The sequence below is a fragment of the Rhinolophus hipposideros genome (assembly GCF_964194185.1).
Source record: "Rhinolophus hipposideros genome assembly, chromosome: 17".
NCBI classification, from domain to species: domain Eukaryota; kingdom Metazoa; phylum Chordata; class Mammalia; order Chiroptera; family Rhinolophidae; genus Rhinolophus; species Rhinolophus hipposideros.
Genome location: NC_138063.1, coordinates 50,503,622 through 50,523,658, shown reverse-complemented (window position 1 = coordinate 50,523,658; position 20,037 = coordinate 50,503,622). Strand labels below are relative to the sequence as shown.

The following is a 20,037-nucleotide window of genomic DNA, read 5'->3' as shown; positions in this document are numbered from 1 at the left end:
CTACCAGTCTCCAGGTGGCTTCTTATCTATGTCCTTAGTTTAGGACTTTGGTTCTGCTAGACTTCAGGCAATTCTCAGTGATGGTTGCTCTGTAGTTTAGTTGTAATTTTAATGTGGTCATGAAAGGAGGCAAGCACAGCATTTACCTGCTCTGCCATCATGACTGAGTGCTTTGAAATCCTTCCGTATTTCAAAGAATTTCTTAATTTGTTTGAGGCTCTCATGGGCATTACTAGAGTAAATTTTTGTTACTGCATTTTGTTTATAGCATTACTTTTACTTTAAATATGATTCCAAATTAGTACTGAGAAAATACAGGTGAAAGTAGCTATTTAAAATCTTATAACTTTCTCTTGCATTCTAGAATGCCATTTTTAAAAGTTATTACTTTTAGGTATACAAAACAACATAATGATGAGACATTTATGCATCTCATAAAGTGATAACCCCAACCAGTCTACTACCCATCTGACACAGTACATAGCTATTACAATAATATTCCCTATGCTGTACTTTACACCCTGTGACTATATATAGATGTAGCCTCCATGTAACACTCCACTTCTATAACACGGTTCAAGAGTTGGGGAAAACTCTTGTACAACACGGAACCCTAGAACACGGTATCACTCTAACACGGTTTGAGAATTAGAGAAATCCCCAAACAACAAGGAACATAATAAAAGCTTTTAAGAGCAAAAGATATCTCATTTGAAATTAAGGAAATCCCCGAACAACATGGAATGTAATAAAAGCTTAGTAGTGATGATGAAGAAAACATTATTTAATAGATATTAATATATTATACTTTTGGTGAAAATTGCTTAAATAAAGATATTTCTCTTAATTACAAAAATATAATAGTATTTTTTTTTAATTTTTGGAACCTAATCCCCTTTTTTTTGTACTAGTTCTTTGTTTCTAATAACACAGATTCGCTCAACACAGAATTTTTTAGGAACCTAACAACCTAACACAGAGGGTGTTACCTCTGTGCTGTGTGTGTATTTAAATTATAGTTGACATTCAATATTATTCTGTATTATTTTCAGTGTATAGTGCAGTGGTCAGGCATTCATATAATTTATGAAGTGATGCCCCAGATAAATCTTATACCCATCTGACACTGTACATATTATTTACAACATTATCAACTATATTCCCCATACTGTATTTCACATCCCCGTGACTATTTTGTGACTACCAATTTGTACTTCCTAATCCCTTCACCTTTCTCATCCTGCCCTCAATACCCCTCCCATCTATCATCCATCAGTTTGTTCTCTGTCTCTATTAGTCTATTTCTGTTTTGTTTGTTTATCTATTCTATTCTTTAGTTTCCACATATAAGTGAGATCATATGGAATTTGTCTTTCTCAGTCTGACTTATTTCACTTAGCATAATACCCTTGAGGTCCATCCATGTTGTTGTAACTGATAAGATTTTATTCTTTTTTTGTAACAGAATAATACTCTATTGTATAAATGTACCACAATTTCTTTATCCAATTGTCTATTGATGGGCATTTCAGTTGTTTCTATATCTTGGCTATTGTGAACAGTGCTGCAGTAAATATAGAGGTGCATATATTTTTTTGAATTAAAGTTTTGGATTTCTTTGGATAAATATCCAGTAGTGTAATTGCTGGGTCATAAGGTAGTTCTATTTTAATTTTTTGAGGAACATCCTTGTTGTTTTCCATAGTCACTACACCAATTTGCAATCTCATTAACAGTGCATAAGGGGTCCCTTTTCTCCACATCCTCACCAAGACTTGTTGTTTGTTGATTTATTGATGAATTCTGACAAGAGTGAGATGGTATTTCATTGTGGTTGTTATTTGCATTTCTCTGATGATTAATGACGTTGAGCATTATTTCATGTTTATTGGACATCTATATGTCCTCTTTGGAGAAATATCTATTCAGGTTCTCAGCCCATTTTTTAATTGGATTGTTTGTATTTCCTTCCTTCCTTCCTTCTTTCCTTCCTTCCTTCCTTCCTTCCTTCCTTCCTTCCTTCCTTCCTTCCTTCCTTCCTTCCTTCCTTCCTTCCTTCCTTCCTTTCTTTCATGTGTATTGAGTTGTATGAGGTTTTTTTATTATTATAAATTTTGGCTATTAACCCCTTACCAGATGTATCATTGGCAAATATCTTCTCTCATTCAGTAGTATGTCTTTTCGTTTGGTATGCAAAAACTTTTTAGTTTGATGTAGTCCCATTTGTTTATTTTTTCTTTTCCTTCCCTTGCTCGAAGAGATATATCAGTAAAAGTATTACGAAGGGTAACATCTGAGAGTTTACTTCCTGTATTTACTTCTAGGAGTTTCAGGGTTCTGGGTCTTACATTTAAGTCTTTAATCCATTTTGAGTTCATTCTTGTATGTGGTGTAAGAGGTAGTTCAGTTTTTTTCTTTGCATGTATCTGTCCAGTTTTCCCAGCACCGTTTATTGAATAAACTATCTTTACCTCATTGTAAATTCTTGCCTCCTTTATCATAGATTAAATGACCATATATACAAGGATGTATTTCTGGGCTCTCTATTCTGTTACATTGATCTATGTGTCTATTTTTTATGCCAATACCATGCTGTTTTGATTACAATGGCCTTGTAGTACAATTTGATATCATGTAATGTGATACCTCTAGCTTTGTTCTTCTTTCTCAGGATTGCCATGGCTATTCAGGATCTTTTATGGTTCCATCTAAATTTTATGATTTATTGCTCTAATTCTGTGAAAAATGCCATTGGTATTTTGGTAGGGATTGCATCGAATCTAGATAGCTTTTGTTAATATGGACATTTTAACTATATTAATTCTTATCCATGAGCATGTTATATGTTTCCGCTTATTTGTATCTTTTTAAATTTCTCTCTTTAATGTCTTATAATTTTCTGAGTACAAGTCTTTTACTTCCTTGGTTAAACTTATTCTTAAGCATTTTATTTTATTTTTTTGGTGAGATTATAAATGGGATTGTTTTCTTAATTTCTCTTTCTGATAGTTCATTATTGGTGCATAAAAATGCAATCAATTGCTGAATATTAATTTTGTGTCCTGCTTCTTTACTGAATTCTTATGTCAGTTCTAATAATGTCTTGGTGGAATCTTTGGGCTCTGTATATATACTATCATGTCCTCTGCAAATAATGAGTTTCAATTCTTCCTTTCCCACTTGGAAGCCTTTTATTTATTTATTTTTTTCTATCCTGATTGTTGTGGCTATGACTTCCAATACTATGTTGAATAAAAACGGTGAGGGCAAGCATCCTTGTCTTGTTCCTGATCTTAAGGGGAATGTTTTAGCTTTTCCCCATTGAGTATGATGTTAGCTGTGGGTTTGTCATTTATGGCCTTTATCATGTTGAGATATGTTTTCTCTATTCCTATACTGCTGAGAGGTTTTTTTTTTTATCATAAATGGATGCTGGATTTTATCAAACCCCTTTTCTGCATTGATTGATATGACCATATGATTTTTGTTTTTCATTTTGTTTACCGTGTATCAAGTTTTCATTTTATGGTGTATTGCGTTAATTAATTTGCCAATATTGAACCAACCTTGCATAACAGAAATGAATCCCACTTGATCGTGATGTACGATCTTTTTAATGTATTGCTGAATTTAGTTTGCTAATATTTTGTTGAGAATTTCTGCATCTATGTTCATCAGGGATATTGACCTATTGCATTTTTTTTTTTTTTTTTAATGATGTGTTTGTCTGGTTTTCAGGGTAATGGTGGCCTTTTAAAATGTGGTTGGGAGCCTTCCCTCCTTTTGGATATTTTTAGAATGGTTTGAGAAGTATATGTGTTTGTTCTTTTTGGAATGTTGGTAAAATTCACCTGTGAAGTTGTCTGATCCAAGGCTTTTGTTTGTTGGGAGCTTGTTGATTACTGATTCAACTTTGTTATTAGTAATATGTCTGCTCAGATTTTCTGTTTTTTCTTGATTCAGCCTTGGAAGATTGTATGCTTCTAGAAATTTATCCATTTATTCAGATTGTCCAATTTGTTGGTGTATAATTGCGTGTAATAGTCTCTTATTTATTTATTTTTTTTTGTATTTCTGTTGTGTCGTTGTCACTTCTCCTCTTTCATTTTAGATTTTATTTATTTCAGTCCTCTCTCTTTTCTTCTTGATGAGTCTGGTTAAAGATTTGTCAATTTTAATTGTCTTTTCAAAAAAAGGCTCTTGGTTTCATTGATCTCTTGTACTGTTTTTTTTTTTTTTGGTCTCTGATCTTTATTATTTCCTTTCGTGTACTCACTTTGAGCTTATTTTGCTGTTCTTTTTCCAGTTCCCTTAGGTGTAAAGATAGACGTTGATTTGAGATTTTTCTTGTTTCTTTAGGTAGGATTGCTTTCATTGTGTCCCATAGATTTTGAATCATTGTGTTTTCTTTTTTTTGTTTGTCTTAATTATATTTTTATTTCTTCCTTGATCTCATTGCTAACCCATTCATTATTTAGTAGCATGTCATTTAGCCTCCATGAGTTTGTGTGTTTTTCAGTGTTGTTTTTTGTAATTGATTTCTCATTCCATATCATTGTGGTCAGAAAAGACCTTGATACGATTTCAATCTTCTTAAATTTATTGAGATTTGTTTGTGGCCTAACATGTGGTCTACCTTGAAAAATATTCCATGTGTACTTGAAAAGAATGTATGTTCTGCTGCTTTGGGATAAAATGCTCTAAAAATATCAATTAGATCAATCTGGGCTAGTGTGTCATTAAAGGCTGCAGTTTTCTTGTTGATTTTCTGTCTGGGAGATCTGTTCATTGGTGTCACTGTGGTCTTAACATCCCCTACTATGATTGTGTTATGGTGATCTCTGCCTTTATGTCAGTCAATATTTGTTTTATATATTTAACTGCCCCTATGTTGGGTGAATAAATGTTTTACTAAGCTTATATCTTCTTGTTAGATTGATCCCTTTATTATTATGTAATGTCCTTTTTTTGTTTCTTATTATAGTCTTTCTTTGTTTTAAAGTCTATTTTTTCAGGTATAAGTATTACTACCTCAGCTTTTGTCTCATTTCCATTTGTATGAAATATCTTTTTCATCCCTTTACTTTAGTCTATGTAATGTCCTTTTCTGTTTCTTATTATAGTCTTTCTTCATTTTAAAGTCTATTTTTTCAGGTATAAGTATTACTACCTCAGCTTTTGTCTCATTTCCATTTGTATGAAATATTTTTTTCATCCCTTTACTTTAGTCTATGTGTGTCTTTTGATCTGAGTGGATCTCTTGTAGACAGCATATGCATGGGTCTTGTTTTCTTATACATTGAGCTACCCTATGTTTTTTTGATTGGAGCATTTATTCCATTTACATTTAATATAATAATGATAGCCACATAGTTATTGCCATTTTATTATTCATATTTTAAATTAAAGTTTATTAGGGTGACAATTACTAGTATAGTCACATAGATTTAAGGTGTACAATTCTGTATTACATCATCTATAAATTCCATTGTGAGTTCACCCAGAGTCAATTCTCCTTCCATCACCATATATTTGATTCCCTTTACCCTCATCTGCCACCTTACTTTCTGGTAACCACTAAGCGATTGTCTGTGTCTATGGGTTTTTGTTTCTCACTTGTTTGTCTTGTTCTTTTGTTGCTTTTGATTTATATACCACATATCAGTGAAAACATATGGTTCTCTGCTTTTTCTGTCTGACTTATTTCGCTTAGTATTATAATCTCAAGATCCATCCATGTTGTCACAAATGGTCCTATTTCATCTTTTCTAACTGCCAAATAGTATTTCATTGTGTATATACACCACAACTTCTTTATCCATTCATCTATCGAAGGACGTTGTGGTTGTTTCCATGTCTTGGCCACCGTAAACAAAGCTGCAATGAACATTGGAGCACAAGTGTCTTTATGTGTAAATGTTTTCAAATTTTTTGGGTAAATACCCAAAAGAGGGATTGCTGGGTCATATGGTAAGTCTATTCATAGTTTTTTGAGGAACCTTCACACTGCCTTCCATAGCGGCTGCACCAGTCTGCATTCCCACCAACATTTCAATGCAGTCACACCACATTTCAATTCAAACTAAGCATGCTTTGAGAGCTCAATAGCCACACATGACTGTGGTTATTGCATTGGACCTCACAGTTCTAGAGCATAACTATGTCAAGAAGAAAATTTGTAAAATTAGCAAGGAGAGCAGAATTGTAAGGGGAAGACATGCTGTCTGTGGGGTGGGGGTGGAGGAGGCATCTTTGCCACAGGTTACCCCATTCTCTTCCCACTGGGATGCACGGAGCTCTTCCAGGACCCTACTCACAGCCCCTTCCCATTCTCAATGGATTTACTTTGCAGGCTGTGCAGTAGGGGAGAGGCTAGCCTGCTCATAACACCTTCAGATTTTAGGACCCTAAACTAGTGTTTAGGAACTGTTCCCATGCTAGTGAACAAATAGCATTTTCGTTTTGTACATGACTCTGACATTTGGTTTTATTCATGGGTAATCAGAGTCTGCCCTTGAGAGTGCATCCATACTTGGTTTGAGATGAAATCAGGCTTCCGATCCTGCAAGGAAGAAAGAAAGAGCCTTGGCCAGGAGGGAATGTGAGTGTGTAGGACTCTGCTGACCCTTTCATTGGTAAATGCATCCACTCATTTGTCCTGTCCCCAGCCTCAACCTGGGTTATGCTACATGTATATGGACTTATCAATTTCTGCTGTCGCCTCACAGGTTAATATCCTTGGTTTTCAAGCCTTTCAGGATTGATCCCTTATTTACTTTTCAAGTTTCATCTTTCTTCCTTCCACGCTTACCTCTGAGCTTTGCATGTAGGTAGAAAACTCTTCTCCTCGCCGCCCCCCGCCCCAGGCTGCAACTCTAAGCTTTTTTTTTTTTTTTTTAAGCATAGGCATAAGCTGATATAAATCCCTAAATGTTTTATTTCTATATTAGAAATAAGATAAAATATTATCATCTAAATTCTGAACAAACGGCTCTAGCTTCCAACAATTTCTGTAGTGAATATGTTTTTGGTAATCTAAAATAGTTTTTGGAAGTACAATGAAGAAAACTTGGCAAGGTGCATGTTAATTCTGAAGTAGAGAAAAATCTTTGCTATCTGTATTGAGTGGTTTGAAGATAAAAACATGAAATGGCATATGGAAGGACAGATTGAAGTACTCTGACATCAGAAGGCCTGTATACAGCTTTATTAGCAGAAGGCAGTGGGCTCAAGACCCACAGAAATTAGGCCAAAGGAAGCCACGTTCTGGGAAAGTAAAAATTACTACAAACCAATTATGAACCCACCTGAACCAGAATTAAGTCATTAAGTACACCTCCTCCTTTTAGGTTGCAGCTTTCCCCCTTTCCCATGGTTACTGTGGCACTCACGTGGACAGTACCAGTGAAAATTTTGCAACCTACTGACAATGTGACCTGAAGATTTTATATTTTAGATTTATTTATAGGCCAGGATAAATTACTAAGCTCTCTACTATTTTCAGACTGATGCTAACCAAGAGGGTAATTCCAGTTTAAAAAAAAACCTCTGGAGATTTGTATTGGTTGATTTAAACTACTAACATCCCACTGTTTTGAGGCAGTGAATGCCTTAGATGAGGAAGCCTCCCAGCTCGAGGCCCTCCCAGGCAGTGCTGGGAAGATGGTAGGAGCTTCATCAATACATGGTGGCTGGACAACTATGCTCCTGAACTACACACATTTAAGGACCCATGGGTGACACAAGCCACATGCAGAGCTGGTACACACCAAGACAAGGGAGAATAAAATCTAATGAAGATTGATACCCTGCAAATCATGTGGCAGCCAAGGCAGTCCCCAGCACCTGGCTGCAGCAAAAGTATACCAAATAATCTAGAAGTAAAGAGATAAAAGGGACAGAGACATACTTTCTCTAAGGTGCACATTTTTAGGCAACATCAATGGGCAAACAAGTAGAAAAATGAATCAGCAGAACCTTTGAAAAGGGGAAGTAAATTTGTTGCACAAATGGCCCCAGGATTGCCATTAACTCCCAAGGTCTCAAGGTCACAGGCAGCTGCATCTGTGGGTCAGGGTCTACCGTGGGATGGTTTCGACCATTGTTTCTTTCCTTTGTTTCCTTTCTCATTTCAATAACTTTTATTATTTTTAATCAATGTAACACATTCATTATAACAAATATTCAAAATATATTTTTAATTATTCTTAATTAATGGCACAAATACTCAGACTGACAAATACTCAAAGAGAGAGGGAGAAATGGAAGGAGGAAGGGGGAAGAGCTAGAGATAGAGAGAGAAAGGGAAAGGAAGGTAAACTGATTTATTATTTAGCATTTCTGGATTTGTCTACTGTAGACAGTATTTATTAACTGCTAGTCATAAAAGTGAGGGTTTAGTGTTCTAACACCTTCTCTGCTTTACTTCTCTTCTCCTCATCCTCTCTTTATTACACTTTTTTGCTTAAAATGTACTAACCAAATTGAGTTAAATTATACTACTGTTTTTGGTGTCATCGCATCTCATGATTTTGTCTTTTCCTTCCCTGAAATCATCCCTGAAATCCTTGAACTCATCACACTTGGGTAGGTTTTTTTTCATTTATTTTGCTAGTAATCAGTGGACTCTCTCTGGGAATAGTCCTTCATATACTGTTATGGTATGTGGATGTGGTTTTTAAATCCACTCAGTCATAAACTATTTTTTTTCTCCTACAATTAAAAACAACATTAAATATCAACATATCCAAATGTTCTTTGATCAGGCCATTTACACTAAATTTAGTGTCAAAGAGCCTTTTTTTTTGCCCTTCACATTAGGTATCATTCTACTCAGCCATGAAGTGACAGGTTCACAATATGTAAGATTCTGTCTCTAGTGCTGCACTATAGCACTTGAGTAAACTGCTTGAAATCATAGAACTGGGCTTACTGGGATTATCAGTTTATGAAGACACTTGAGTGAAAATTTCATTCCTTTTGGTCAACAGCCAGCCAAATACAAATAAGCAAGGGAGAGTAGACCCTGTTTGTTTCAGTGCCCGAGATTTGAATGTATCCCCCCGAGGAATGGTGAATATGGGAGGGCTCTGTCCACCGCCCGCCTCCCGCAGAACACAGCCTGATAATGTTCCATCAGTTGAGATTTTGATGCTTATTTTCCAGTTTATAGCATGACTCACATTCCAATAGTTACCACAACAAAGATATCTGTTCTTGCTATATCAGTTTTCCATGACAAACAGAATAAAATGCCATCAAACAATTGCCCATCATAGATGTATCATGTCTGTGGAGCCAAGCACTGATTCACCGTCTCCTCATGAATGGTCTGTCCAACTGTTGAGCGTAGTATCTTCCAGCAGGGACATAGAATAGCAGGTGCTTTTCTATTTTTTTTCCCTCAGAACAATAAAACCCTTTATCACATGAGCTCAGATATGAGGGAGGAGGATTTATTTATCTTTCTGGGACCTTGACTTTCCTTAGGTAGAACTCCAGCTCCTTGCCCTCTAGCACATAACCATCTGCTTGGCGACACTGGCCCGGTCCTGAAAGCGATCTAGGTAAGAAGCTTGCTCTGCTGGAGCTGCTCCTGTAAAAGACTGCCGATTTTGGCATTCTTTTTTCTTTCATCATGCTTCTTCTGAATTTTTAAAAAATCTTTTTTGGTTTAAAATCTTTTCCTCCTTAGGAGTCAGCTTAGCTCTTCTTCAGGCCCAGGGGCAGCACACAGTGGGACTTGTACGACTGTCCATTTCATGTGCTGTTGATGAGCACGACGCAGTTCTTTACTAGGGTCTTGGTGTGGACCAGTTCATTGTTGGATGCATTGTAGGCAACATCAATAATCCCTGTTTTGTGCGTACAACACTGATCCCCAGGAGAAGTTCCGCATATCCAGCCTCAACGCATGGTACTTCTTGCCTCCCTGCACATGGACTGTGTATGTGGCTGGGGCCAACCTTAGTGTTGGCAGCAGGGCATCTCAGCTCATATTTTTTCTTCTTGTGGTAGGGCTTTCTCTTGCCCCTGGTTTGCAGTGCTTCTGCCAACTGTCCGGAGAGATGCCCATGGCTCAGTGCCGGCTGCAAAGAGCTGCTTTTCTATGTCACACTCCGTTGACACTATGTTACCCTCTACTGCATCCTTTGACAAAGGGAGATTCCAAGTCGCTTTTCTTTCTCTTTCTGAGTATAACTTTTGTCATTAGTTTTAGCACTACTTTCCTTTTCAGGAATCCAGTGGTTTGCACCTGCTTTTGCAATGAGGGATGTAACTTTAAGTGCGGTTTCTGTTGTTTTAGGCTTTTCGGCTCTACATAAACACTAGAATTTATTTTTACTAGAAATCATTAAATTGAGCTTTTTCTAGGGGAGCTTATTAAGCTCACCAAAGGGATCACAGGGCCTTAAAGATGATGTGACAGCTTTAGGGGTTTCATGCTTTTTCTTTGGCAAAGTTGATAGTAGACAGCACATTACCTATTTGTACTCTCCAGTGTTGGCTGTAAAGCAGAATTATTGCAGTTGGAGACTCTCTTAGTTCTAGTACATACATATTCACATTTCATATTCTCACTGAAGTCATGCTCCACATTCATTTTGAGACATTATTCTGAGTTACGTTAGCACTAGTATTTTCAATACTAGTTCTATATTAGATGAGCCAGTTTTCTTTTTTGTTGTTGTTGTTGTTTTTTTAAACAAGATTTATAAAACCAGTTTAAAGTTAAGCTGTTTTTTAAAAAATTCATTGGGATGACAATTGTTAGTAAAATTGCATAGATTTCAGGTGTACAATTCGGTATTATATCATCTATAAATCCCATAGTGTGTTCACTGCCCAGAGTCAGTTCTCCTTCCATCACCATATATTTGATCCCCCGTTACCCTCATCTCCCACCCCCCACCCCCTTACCCTCTGATAACCACTAAACTATTGTCTGTGTCTATGAGTTCTTGTTTCTCATTTGTTTGTCTTGTTCTTTTGTTGTTGTTGGTTTACATACCACATATCAGTGAAATCATAGGGTTCTCTGCTTTTTCTGTCTGACTTATTTCACTTAGCATTATACTCTCAAGATCCATCCATGTTGTCACAAATGTTCCTATATCATCTTTTCTTACTGCCGAATAGTATTCCATTGTGTATATATACCACAACTTCTTTGTCCATTCATCTATCGAAGGAAATTTTGGTTGTTTCCATGTCTTGGCCACCGTAAACAAAGCTGCAATGAACATTGGAGCACACGTGTCTTTATGGATAAATGTTTTCAAATTTTTTTGGGTAGATACCCAGGAGAGGGATTCCTGGGTTATATGGTAATTCTATTCGTAATTTTTTGAGGAACCTCTACACTGCCTTCCATAGCGGGTGCACCAGTCTGCATTCCCACCAACAGTGTATGAGGGTTAATTTTCTCCACAGCCTCTCCAACACTTGTTACTATTTGTCTTGTTGATGATAGCCATTCTGACTGGGGTGAAGTGATATCTCATTGTGGTTTTTATTTGCATTTCTCTGATGATTAGTGATGTCGAGCATTTTTTCATATGTCTATTTGCCACTTATACGTCCTCTTTGGAGAAATGTCTCATCAGGTCCTCTGCCCATTTTTCAATTGGGTTGTTTGTTTTTTTGTTGTTGAGTTGCATGAGTTCCTTGTATATTTTGGATATTAGCCCCTTATCAAAGGCACTGTTTGCAAAACTCTTCTCCCATTCAGTTGGTTGCCTCTTTATTTTGTTGATGGTTTCTTTTGCTGTGCAGAAGCTTTTAATTTTTATATAGTCCCATTTGTTTATTTTAGCTTTTACTTCCATTGCCTTTGGAGTCAAATTTATAAAATGCTTTTGAACCCAAGGTCCATAAGTTTAGTACCTATGTTTTCTTCTATGCAGATTATTGTGTCAACTCTTATGCTTAAGTCTTTGATCCACTTTGAATTAATTTTGGTACATGGTTACAGATAGCAGTCCAGTTTCATTTTTTTGCATGTGACTATCCAATTCTGCCAGCACCATTTATTGAAGAGGCTCTTTCCTCCATTGTATGTTTTTAGCTTCTTTGTCAAAAATTATCTGTCCATATTTATGTGGTTTTATTTCTCAGTTCTCAATTCTATTCCATTGGTCTATGTGTCTGTTTTTCTGCCAATACCATGCTGTTTTGATTATTGTAGCCCTGTAGTACAAGCTAAAGTCAGGCAGTGTGATACCTCCAGCATTATTCTTTTTTCTTAAGATTGCTTTGGCTATTCCGGGTCTTTTGTGCTGCCAAACAAATCTGATGATATTTTTGTTCTATTTCTTTAAAAAATGCCATTGGGATTTTGATGGAGATTGCATTAAATCTGTATATTGCTTTGGGTAATATGGCCATTTTAACTATGTTGATTCTTCCAATCAATGGGCATGGAATGTCTTTCCATTTCTTTGTGTCTTCTTCAATTTCTTTCAAAAATGTCTTATAGTTGTTCAGCATATAAATCCTTCACATGCTTGGTTAGGTTTATTCCTAGGTATTTTATTCTTTTTGCTGCAATTGCAAAGGTAATTGTTTTTTGTATTTCTTTTTCTGAGATTTCATTGTTAGTATATAAGAATGCAATGGACTTTTGTGCGTTTATTTTGTAGCCAGCAACTTTACTGTATGCGTTGATTGTTTCTAATAGCTTTTTGGTGGAGTCTTTAGGGTTTTCTATATATAGCATCATGTCATCTGCAAAGAGTGATATTTTAACTTCTTCATTCCCAATTTGGATGCCTTTTGTTTCTTTCTCTTGCCTGATTGCTCCGGCAAGGACTTCCAACACTATGTTGAAAAGCAGAGGTAATAGGGGACAGCCCTGTCATGCTCCTGAACGTAGAGCAAAGGGCTTCAGTTTTTCACCATTAATTATGAGATTAGCTGAGGGCTTGTCATATATGACCTTTATTATGTTAAGGTACTTTCCTTCTATACCAATTTTATTAAGTATTTTAATCATAAATGGATGTTGTATCTTGTCAAATGCTTTTTCTCCATCAATAGATATAATCATATGATTTTTGTCTTTTATTTTCTTTATGTGATGTTTCACATTGATGGATTTGCGGATGTTGAACCATCCTTGTGCCCCTGGATGAACCCCACTTGGTCGTGGTGAATAATCTTTTTAATGCATTGTTGTATTCGATTTGATAGAATTTTGTTTTGGATTTTTGCATTTATATTCATCAGAGATATTGGTCTGTAGTTTTCTTTTTTTGTGCTGTCCTTACCAAGTTTTAGTATCAGGGTAATGTTGGCCTCATAAAATGAGTTAGGGAGGACTGTGTCTTGTTCAATTTTTTGGAGGAGTTTGAGCAGGATTGGTATTAGATCCTCTTTGAAGGTTTGGTAGAATTCACTAGTGAAGCCTTCTGGTCCTGGACTTTTGCTTTTGGGAAGGTTTTGGATGACTGATTCAATTTCGTTACTGGTGATCGGTCTGTTTAGATTTTCCAGTTCTTCATGGTTCAGCCTTGGAAGGCTATATGTTTCAAAGAACTTGTCCATTTCTTCTAGGTTATTGAATTTTGTGACATATAGGCCTTCATAGTATTCTTACATGATCCTTTGTATTTCTGTGGTGTCTGTGATAACTTCCCCTTTTTCATTTCTGATTTTGTTAATTAGTGTTCTCTCTCTTTTTATCTTAGTGAGTCTAGCCAAGGGTTTGTCGATTTTGTTAATCTTTTCAAAGAACCAGCTCTTTGTCACATTAATTTTTTCTATTGTCCTTTTGTTCTCCATTTCATTAAGTTCTGCTCTGATTTTATTTATTTCCTTTCTTCTGCTGACCTTGGGTTGCACTTGTTCTTCTTTTTCTAGTTCTTTAAGGTGTAACATGAGGTTATTTATTTGGGATTTTTCTTGTTTCTTGAGATAGGCCTGTAATGATATAAATTTCCCTCTTAAAACTGCTTTTGCTGCATCCCCAAAATTTTGATAGGATGTATTTTCATTGTCAATTGTGTCTATGTATCTTTTGATCTCTCCTCTAATTTCTTCTTTGACCCAGTCGTTCTTTAAATGTATGTTGTTTAATCTCCATGTGTTTGTGTTTCTTCCTGCTTTCTTTTCGCAGTTGATATCCAACTTCAAAGCCTTGTGATCAGAGAATATGCTTGGTATGATTTCAATCTTCTTAAATTTGCTGAGGCTGATTTTATGTCCCAATATATGGTCTATCCTTGAGAATGTTCCATGTACACTAGAAAAGAATGTATAGTCTGATGTTTTAGGATGAAGTGCTCTATATATGTCAATGATGTCCATTTCCTCTAATGTGTCATTTAGGGCTGCTATTTCGTTATTTATTTTCTTTTAGCATGATTTGTCCATAGCTATCAATGATGTATTTAAGTCCCCTAGTATAATTGTGTTTTGGTCAATTCCTCCCTTTAGTTTTGTTAGTAGTTGCTTGGTATATTTTGGTGCTCCCTGATCGGGGGCATAAATATTGATGACTGTTAAGTCTTCTTGTTGTATAGTCCCCTTTACCATTATGAAATGTCCATCTTTGTCTCTTGTTATCTTTTTCACCCTGAAGTCTGTTTCATCTGATATCATTATGGCTACACCTGATTTTCTCTGGGTACCATTTGCTTGGAGTGTCAATTTCCACCCTTTCATTTTGAGTCTATGCTTGTCCTTGTAGTTGAGATGTGTCTCTTGGAGATAGCATATGCTTGGGTTTAGTTTTTTGATCCAGTATGCTACTCTGTGACTTTTTATTGGTGAGTTCAGTCCATTTACATTTAGGGTGATTATTGGTAAGTGAGAATATCCTGTCATTCTATCTTTAGTTTTCTGGTAAGGCTGTGTCTCCATTGTTTCTTTGCCTTTTAGTTGTTTATTATTTCTGTGTGGTGGTATTCTATGATGTTTTCCTGTGTTTCTTTTTTTATTACAGTACATATTTCAGTTCTGGATTTTTTTTCAGCGGTTACCCTTAAGGTTATGTAAAAGAAAGTTTGATATTTAGAGTATTCCATTTTCTTCAGCACACTTACTTTCTCCATTCCCATATTCCGGTTCAGGTATTTACTCTTCCCCTTTTTATGTTGCCACAAATTGTCCCTGTTTTGGTTGTCATATAACCTCCTTTAGTATTTCTTGTAGTGCTGGTCGTGTATTAGAAAAATCCCCCCAGCTTCTGTATGTCTGGAAAGGTCTTTATTCCTCCTTCATATCTATAAGGATATGTTTGCTGGATATATTATTCTTGGTTCATAGTTTCTCTCTTTCAATAGTTTGAATATTTGGTTCCACTCCCTCCTGGCTTGTAGAGTTTCTGCTGAAAAATCTGATGATAATCTAATGGGCTTTCCTTTGTAGGTTACCGTCTTCTTTTCCCTGGCTGCCTTGAGGATTCTTTGTCATTGATTTTAGACAGATTCAATACAATGTGCCTTAGAGAAGGCCTGTTGGGATTGAGGTAATTAGGTGTTCTATTTGCTTCTTGGATTCGAGGATCCAGTTCTGTCCACAAGTTTGGGAAGTTCTCATCAACAATTTGTTTTAATATATTCTCTGTTCCCTTCTCTCTTTCTTCTCCTTCTGGTATGCCCATTATTCTTATATTGCTCTTTCAGATAGAGTCAGAGAGTTCTTGTAGAGTTCTTTCATTTCTTTTAAGTCTCAAGTCTCTTTCTTCTTCCATCTGTGTAATTTCCAGGTTTCTATCTTCAATGTCACTGATTCTTTTCTCCATCTGGTCAATTCTACTACCTAAGCTGGTTATTTTATTCTTAATTTCTTCTATTGATTTTTTAATCTCCAGAAATTCCATTTCATTCTTTTTTAAAATTTCAATCTCTTTTGTAAAATCCTCATGTTGTTCTTTGATTGCATTTCTGAGTTCATTAAACTGCCTCTCTGTGTTTTCTTGCATCTCATTGAGTTTTTTTAGAACTGCAATCTTGAATTCTCTGTCATTTAAGTCACATATTTCCATATCTTTAAGTTCCTTTTCTGGAGACTTCTCACTTTCTTTCTGAGCTGCCTTGTTGTCTTGGTTATTCATGGCAATTACTGATTTATTATTTTTCTTCCTAGACATCTACAGGAGTGGCTTCTGCAACAGGTTGATAGGAAGTGGTCTTTCTTTTGTTTTCCAATACTTGTTCATAGAATGTTTTATTTTCTGTCTGACTGCAGCCATTTTTTCCCTCTCTCTCACAGTATTGCTATGTTTTTTCTGCACTATTCCAACTTGTCACACAATGGGGGGATTCCCTGGGAAATGGGCTTCTCCTCTGTTAACAGTTCGCCTGTGTCATAGGGCGCCACGTCCCTGTGGGTATGCGGAGAGCTTTTGAAGTTCTAAAACTCTTTCTGCACTATATTCAGATGTATGTTTCAGCAGTTCTGTTCACTCCTGCAGGTATCCGCCCGAATAGATGGGGCCAGGGGCAGGGTGAGTTGTGAGTGGTGGCCCAGAGCAATGGCAGTGGCACCCACCACAGCTGGACCTGTTCTACCTCTCCCTGCCCTTTTGGAACTAGTTGGGCTGCGAATCTGTGTCTGCGGTCCACAGTTCTCAGAACAGCAAAATTCTGTTCTTTTGATCTGGCACTGCTACTGGTTCGCTTCTAGCACCGTGCAGGTGGGACGGGCGAGCTCTGGGAGGGTAGGGAGGGTGCGGCTAGTCTCAGTGTCTAAGGCTTCCTTTCTCTGCTCGGCAGTGAGGGCTTAAACCACTGTTTTCAGCCTTCTTCCCTCAGTCTTCTTGTGGTCTCTGCTGTGAGTGTTGGGTTCAGCCGTGTTATATGCTGTCCCCCTCAGACCTGGGGGCCATAAGCGGAGTCCTAGCAGTCCGGAGTTCTTTCTTCTCCCGCAGCTGCAGTAGTTCTGGGATGCAGTGAGCTCGGAGCACTGAGCTAGGTCTGCATCCTGTGCCCCCGTGCCTCTGTCTCCTCTCTTCTCCCTTCCCTCCTCCCCCACTCGCACGATTCACCCACCTTTAGGTAGTGGTGGGCCTGTTTGTGTTGCCTGTCTGCTGTTTAGGGAGTCCTTTGTGTAGTTATTGTTGTTCGATTAGTTGTAAATTTCAGGGGAGCTTTATAGAGGCTCACCACACACCACCATTTTGATGATGTCTTGACCCAGTCTTCTGTTCTTTCTTTTTAAAGACTATTTTGGCTATTTAGAATCCCTTGACATTCCATATAAATTTTAAGATGGACTTTTCTATTTCTGCAAAGAACATCATTGGGATTTTGATAAGACTATATTAGATATGTAAAGTACTTTGGGTAGTATTGATATCTTAACAATATTACATCTTCCAATCCATGAATACAAGATAACTTTCCATTTATTTATGTCTTCCTTCTTTCAGCAACATTTTGTAGTTTTCAGTGTATAAGCCTTTCACCTCCTTGGTTAAATTAATTCATAAGTATTTTATTCTTATTTGATGGTTTTGTAAACGAAATTGTTTTTTTAAATTTGTTTTTCATATTGTTCATTGTTAGTGTATAGAAACATGACTGGTTTTTGAGTGTCGATATCATAACCTACAATTTCACTGAATTCGCTTGTTAGTTCTAACAGTGTGTAGCGTGTGTGTGTGTGAGTGTTTGTGTGTGTGTAATAGAATATAACTTTTGAATGCTTTTAAAACCATCCTCTCTTTATCTATTAGGAGGCTGTGCATTAATGCTCTTAGCATCTAACAAATACCAAATACAGATATGAAGAAAATCTTGACCACTCAATGCTGTTGTTGGTATGGATAGAAAAAGCATATCACAGTGATTGCCAAGTGTGCTTTTGAATCTGTCAGTTACACAAAGTCAAGTGTAAATGGTTGATATTCCAGGCTGAAAATGTCGACAGAAGACAGGAATATTTAAAAGATCTTTTTAGATGTTTTAAATTTGGTTAGTGTTAAAATGTGATCTCTGAATAAATTTAAATTGTGCTTATCCCAACATGTCGGAAATTTCACAGGAAATGGCAAATGTTTAGCATAAATTTGCTTTGCTTTCTGGGTTCTCCCACTACACCATAAATGATGTGTAAATAGTTTTCTAATTTAGGAAAAACCAATGAGATTTTCCTGCTTTGAGAAAAGCTGTTTTCCGTATTCTTAAAGTAATTGGAATGCTTGACTGAAAATATCCTAATAGGAGAACACAGAGTTCAGAGAATTTCTGGAATGTCAAATGAGAGCTACAAATATAGGATGTGTATATTAGGCTATACATATAACTGAAAGGAAAAGGATATGATTAAAAAAGTAAAATAATTTGCAGCTGCTTCCAGTGTTTAGGAGAATGTTCCAAGGCCAACTCTCCCCACCTCTGTGCCCAGTTATCTGGGGTGATGAAAGGGAAGAGAACCACATAAGCAATGATTGCCTGCATTGCTCTGAACCCAGGACAATTCACCTGTGCCCCAGGAATATACACGTCACTCTTATCCCAGACCAGGCTTCCCTGAAATGGTGAGGTCAGAGATTAGAACAGATGGGACCATACGCATTTGCAACCTTATAGCTGATCTGCAAAGAGCAGAGCGGCAGAACCCAGTAGTTCTCTCAAGCACAGAGTTTCAGTACGTCAAACCCTTCCCCTTCCCCCTTGGCCTGGGACAAATCATCACTGAACTCCTTTCTAGATATCTCCCCCTGTGGAGACTGGTGGACCTCGAATGGCCCTGCCTGTAATTATTGTTTACTTCATTTTCTATGACTCACCTCATTACAGTTCATTAACATCATGAAAGGGTCTCATACCCAGCCAGGCAACCAGGGGTGGAACAGGTTCAGTTTAGAGTCTGACTCACTGTGCTTCACTGGGACAAACTTCACTTGTGTTTGCTCTTGGCTTACCTCACTTCTGTGGTCACAAGAATGCAAACCACTCCACAGTCTGCCAACTTATTGTCCTTGCCTTCGCTCCCCATCTGCCACTTCCTCCCCCACCCGAAACTCTGGCTGACCTATACAGTCTTTCCTGATTGTACTGAAATAGTTCTTTTTGTTTCTACTTGCAATTCTGAGGACTTTTCCTTTCTTTATGCAGTAGATCCATCCTCCCCTTAGTACTGCCCATTAACATTTACTCATCATATTTCTATGTCTTTCTAAATGGTTTTATCCCTCTGAAAAGCAACTGATTCTTAAATTTTTCCTTATCTCTATCTTGTTTACTTTATTTGTAGAATTATTTCACTTCCCCCTTATATTAGTCTATGTCATAAGAATAATATAAATACCTCCTACTCTTTTTTTTTTTTTAAGTGGAATTTCCATTTTATCTTTTCCCCCAGAGAATATTTCTTCGGTCCTCAAGGACTTGGCTCCTTACATGGACTTTGACAGAGGTCACGAGGCAGCACCCACAGGTCTAAATCGGGGTGGGGGTGTTCAGTCCTTCCGGGCTTCACAGGAACGATTCCTGACTACCTTGCTGTGAATGGCACAACTCACATAGCAATGTAGCAATGTAGTTTCACATACAGTTGGGAAGCACAAAGGCGTTGAAGACACTCACTTTGGAAATGTCCTTAAGGGCTGCAGCCTCTACTATGTTTCGAATGACGAACTTCTTAATGGCCTTGTCCTTGGGCACGCATCGGACACAGTTGGTGCAATGAATGGGCTGCACAAGGCAGTGGCCCTTTTTGGCATGACCATTGTTCCTTCTTTTGTTTGTCATCTTGGAAGCAAGGAGACGAGAGCTGATACCCCCTACTCTTATAACTCCCCATTTGAAACTGTGTAAAATATTAACTTTTCCAATTCCTTTTCCTGCGAGGAAACATCCTTTTACCTATGCCAACTGATGAATCTGGAAAGATTATCTTTTGACCATCTTAGATAACTTTGATCGACTTATTTATCCCATTTTTTAAATGGGCCATATTACTATTGCTTTTTCCTGATGCATTTCTTTTATGTTTTAAAAAATTTGAAACAATTTCAAACTTAGAGGAAACTTCTAAGTATAGTACAGAACTATTTTTTCCTTAATCATTTGAGAATAATCTCCCCAA

At 37.0% G+C, this 20,037-nt stretch overlaps 2 pseudogenes across 2 annotated transcripts; both read right to left on the bottom strand.

Moving 5' to 3' along the window:
* Positions 1 to 9,459: 9,459 nt before the first annotated feature.
* Positions 9,460 to 10,075, bottom strand: LOC308509864 (small ribosomal subunit protein eS8-like; annotated as a pseudogene). The gene has a single exon. The product of its transcript is annotated as a small ribosomal subunit protein eS8-like (transcript).
* Positions 10,076 to 19,366: 9,291 nt separating this feature from the next.
* Positions 19,367 to 19,700, bottom strand: LOC308509790 (small ribosomal subunit protein eS26-like; annotated as a pseudogene). Its single transcript has one exon. The product of its transcript is annotated as a small ribosomal subunit protein eS26-like (transcript).
* Between the last annotated feature and the right edge of the window lie 337 nt (positions 19,701 to 20,037).